The following is a 5,333-nucleotide window of genomic DNA, read 5'->3' on the forward strand; positions in this document are numbered from 1 at the left end:
TTTCCTAAGTGCATAAGCATAGCTGAGTTACAGTATGTACAGTACAGTACAAATGACAAAGAGCTCATTTGACATAAATCACACGCTACAGAACAAACCAAGCTTTACCCCTGTATGATCAATAAAACTAGCATCTAATACCAAGGGACTCTGTTCACTCTGGTGATGACTAAACCAAATCAAAACCCAGATTCAATAGATATATCTCTTGCAATAACACATACATCTCCTTCAGATGAACAGTTTCATGATTTGTGCTTAAACCCATCATTTGATGAAAGCCTGGAATGTTCTAAAAGTTATTTTGTACTGCCAATAAATCTCAACTCCAGAGCAAGACCCTGTTCAAAGTTTGAATATAGCAGAAACACCCAGCAAAAAGATGAATGGAATTTATATTTTTTAGAATCAATGAATTTAGCAGAAAGAGAGAGACACAGTGGATCAGGACAGGTTCAGGTGAGTAGGTAGGCAGTCACTGAAGGCAGATATTTGATATAAGATGCTAATGTAGCCAAATCCTGCTCTGCTGGCAGGGGACTGTAAAATATAATTATTCATGTGTAATGGCATTCACGTATAATGTAGTTACTACTTATCCTGTTTGTTTAATATATACAGTTTGACAGTATAACTCTGCCATTGTCTTAATATGTTGTGAGCAGCAAGTCTATCCACGAGAGTACTGGTTGTCCCCTCATGGAGAAATAGACCTACCCTTCTTCCGCTGGGTCTGCCCACATTATTCACACCAATGGCCTCCACTATTTCACATCATTGGCAGCACAGTAGAGGATATCGATGTAATTGTTTCGCATTGCTCTCATTTCCAAAGGCAACATTTTATGACCAGAGCAACCGAGAGCATATTTTTAATCTGGTAATTTCTTTTTTGGCATATGTTTATTAGGTAGGCAGAGCGAAAGACAGAAAATGTAATGCTGTCATTCCTCAACTTTATTTCCACAGTCTGGCCATAGCAGACAAAATAATCTAAACAAATCAAAATGCTGATGAGACTAAATTTACATTGCATAATGGCTTCATGCTTTGTTTACTGCATACTTTGCCAGATTAGGATTGCTTGAAAAGACCCATTATAATCTACTGTGTCAAATCCGAATAGGTAGATGTGCCAAATGGAGATGTTAACTTGGAACAAGTGCTATAACGCACTCAGGATTAAATATGACATGCAATTAATTATTAGAATGCTGCAGTTTTATTCCTGATAAGGTTCCTCTATGTGAGGTGGTCAAATATGCATGGTTTGAGGCCTCTATTCCTTACAGTGAGGAATGCCCATGCAGATCAGGTGTATAGAAACAGCCACAACAATACTCACATAAAAATAGTTGCATATAAAGCATGTGAAGAAACTCTTTGTAAAGTGCTTTAATGCATCATGTTAAAAGGGTTAATTTAGAGTATCATTTTGAAGAACCAGAAATGCAATGCACCCGATACTTGCCACACAAGCTTGTTTTCTACCATTGGAAGACTGTCACTGGCAAAGCTACTCCCTTCTCTTCTCTTACATTTTCCCCAATGCATATGAACGATCAAAATGAAAATATGCAGCCAGCACATAATTTGTTTCCATTTAGAGTTCCATCACTTAGAAATCATTGGCCTTGAGGTTGTTCTAAAGCCTCATCTATTTATCTGTGGCTCTCAGACAGCCAAAGATGTGGATAGAGAATACATAGAGGGGTTGGTGACAGAATAAAAGGGGTGGTGGGTTTAAGTGCCCAGACTGGTCTGAGGATTAAGGCCATCAATATATTAGCCTTGCGTCCTTCACTAATTACCTTATGTCTACCAAGCCTGGCTAAACAGCCTATTGCACAGAGGCAGCTAGTTTATTAGCTATGATTTAATGTGATTTGATTTCATCTCAGATGAGATTGTAAAAAAAAAAGTACAAATAAAAACACTGATGCATGTTTAAGATAGAGAAACCTCTCAGCTGAACATGTGAGTTGAGGTTACAGAAGCTTTTGAACACTAAAGGGATAGACACTGCCTCCTAGTGGGGGTGAGATTACAGTAACATTTAATTGCCCTTTCAAACGTCACAGATCACTCTACTGCCTGATGATGTTTATGTACAGTTGAAGTCAGAAGTTTACATACTCCTTAATCAAATACATTTAAACTCAGTTTTCACAATTCCTGACATTTAATCCTAGTAAATATTCCCTGTTTTAGGTCAGTTAGGATCACCACTTTATTTTAAGAATGTAGAATATCATAATAATAGTAGAGAATGATATATTTCAGATTTTATTTCTTTCATCACATTCCCAGTGGGTCAGAAGTTAACATACACTCAATTAGTATTTGGTAGCATTGCCTTTAAATTGTTTAACTTGGGTCAAATGTTTTGGGTAACCTTCCACAAGCTTCCCACAATAAGTTGAGTGAATTTTGGCCCATTCCTCCTAACAGAGCTGGCGTAACGGAGTCAGGTTTGTAAGGGCTCCTTGCTTGCACACACTTTTTCAGTTCTGCCCACACATTTTTTATAGGATTGAGGTCAGGACTTTGTGATGGCCACTCCAATACTTTGACTCTGTTGTCCTTAAACCATTTTGCCACAACTTTGGAAGTATGCTTGGGGTCATTGTCCATTTGGAAGACCCATTTGCGACCAAGCTTTGACTTCCTGACTGATGTCTTGAGATGTTGCTTCAATATATCCACATAATTTTCCTACCTCACGATGCCATCTATTTTGTGAAGTGCACCAGTCCATCCTGCAGAAAAGCACCCCTACAACATGATGCTGCCACCCCTGTGCTTCACGGTTGGGATGGTGTTCTTCGGCTTGCAAGTATCCCCCTGTTTCCTCCAAACATAACGATGGTCATTATGGCAAAACAGTTCTATTTTTGTTTCATCAGACCAGAGGACATTTCTCCAAAAAGTACGATCTTTGTCCCCATGTGCGGTTGCAAACCCTAGTCTGGCTTTTTATGGCGGTTTTGGAGCAGTGGCTTCTTCCTTGCTGAGCGGCCTTTCAGGTTATGTCGATATAGGACTCGTTTTACTGTGGATATAGATACTGTTGTACCCGTTTCCTCCATTATCTTCATAAGGTCCTTTGCTGTTGTTCTGGGATTGATTTGCACTTTTTGCACCAAAGTACATTCATCTCTAGGAGACAGAACGCGTCTCCTTCCTGAGCGGTATGACAGCTGCGTGGTCCCATGGTGTTTATACTTATGTACTATTGTTTGTACAGATGAACGTGCTACATTCAGGCACATTTCAGGCAATTGCTCCCAAGGATGAACCAGACTTGTGGAGGTCTACAATTTGAGGTCTTGGCTGATTTCTTTTGATTTTCCCATGATGTCAAGCAAAGAGGCACGGAGCTTGAAGGTAGGCCTTGAAATACATCCACAGGTACACCTCCAATTATGTTAATTAGCCTATCAGAAGCTTCTAAAGCTATGACATCATTCAAGAAATTTGTGGAGTGGTTGAAAAATGTTTTTTAATGACTCCAACCTAAGTGTATGTAAACTTCCGACTTCAACTGTACGTCATAAAGGACAAGGAAAGAAAGTCCAGACTGAGAAAATTTGCAAGAAAATAATTTATTCCTTGTAAACCTCAAAGAGCGAGAGCGCAGCCACGGTCAGACCTGGGGAGAAACAGAGCAGTGACTGCGGGCGGGCATAGAAAACAAAAACTTTTATACTTTCAACATCAGTTGAGCCAATGACATACGTAGCACTGAGCAAAACGTTTTCCATATACAGTTGGTCATAACCACACACACAAAATCACCATTTCAGATGACTGCATAACCACATCAGACTCAAGCTATTCCTCCCTGCAGGATATAACAATACCAAAAAGAGGAGTAAGGAAACAACTGTAGACGGTTCTTAACACCCATGGCCCAGGCAGTTGCCAATACTGTAACATTCACAAAAATAAAGTCCCTTACTTTCAACTACGTAAGCAGTCTACTACAAACAGGTGAGCAGTTTTGCCACCTGCTTGACATACTTCAGACAAGTCAGTAAGAGGACGTTTGTCAAACACGTCAGCCAATGTATTTGCAGTACATTCCTGGGTAGCACATATTACTAGAAAACAAGCAATCCTTTCTTGGCACATGGGCTGAAGTTGAGTATTCAGCAATAAAAGGAGCCCGATGAAGAATTTTCTATGCAAAATTCATTGGGAATAAATGACTCTAGTTTGGCATTTCCAGAGTCTTGTTTCTTGTACACATTGCACAAAATCCATCAACAGTTTTCCCTGTCAAATAGTTTTTTTCCAAATCAATAAAAAACATAAGTAGGGACAATAGTTCAACCAACAGAACCAGAGTTTACAGCAGAGAGATAGATGTGTTATAGTTGGATGCAGGGGAGAGGCCATTTTGGGAGCCTGGGACCTGTTTGCAGTAGACTTCGTAGTGGCTAACATTACCATATCAACGCACTGTAAAGGAGTAACATGGCCATGCTAGAAAAGACAAAATGGCCATATCGTCAGAACTGTTGAGCAAGTAGATGGGCTATCTGTTCTGAACCTAAGGTTAGGGTCCAGGTAAGGGGTAAAATTGTATTTGTGGTTGGAAACCCCTGTAATTCAGTCCTTTCTGGCATAGCCAGATACTGACTCCCACCACTGAGGCCCTGTCTCAAGGCACTGTGATCATGACAATTTGTGAGAGACTATTCTGGGTTTAAAGATGAGGCATATTATACATGAACTTCGCAATACTGTCTTTGCTTAACACTCTTTTCGACAGGATCGTGGAAATTAGGGGGCTTTGAGGGAAATAAATGTAATTTTGCAGTTGATACTCAACATTTAGGGGTTGTTGTGGATCGTTTACTTTGACATCTCTTGTTATTGAAACAAATAACGTCTTGGTACAGCTCTGTTCTCATCTCAAAGTGATTTTTTTGTGTGAACTTTTTGTGAAACAAGTGAAAAAGGAGAGACCACACAATCCACTTTCTAACATAAAAAAAAACAATACCACAAAACCCAAGAACAGCCAATGGAAGTTTCAATTTGGTCTCATATTCACAAATGAAAAATAATAATTGACAAAACAGGGCTAGAGTCCATGCCTATTTTCTTGCTACATTCCTCTGGGCATACTGATGGTACCTTCTTACCTTAAAAATAAACTGATATCTGTGCTCAGCGATCAGAATTCATTACATAGAAATAAGGGTAAGCACTCCTGCTACCAGAGATCCACATCCCAGCTTTAAAATAAATGAAATCGACACCGGAATTACCCAATCCCAAGGCCAGAGACCAAGTAACTGGTAGCAGGTGGAGTAGATGGGGGG

The sequence above is a fragment of the Salvelinus fontinalis genome, chromosome 16 (genome assembly GCF_029448725.1).
Source record: "Salvelinus fontinalis isolate EN_2023a chromosome 16, ASM2944872v1, whole genome shotgun sequence".
Taxonomy (NCBI): Eukaryota; Metazoa; Chordata; class Actinopteri; order Salmoniformes; family Salmonidae; genus Salvelinus; species Salvelinus fontinalis.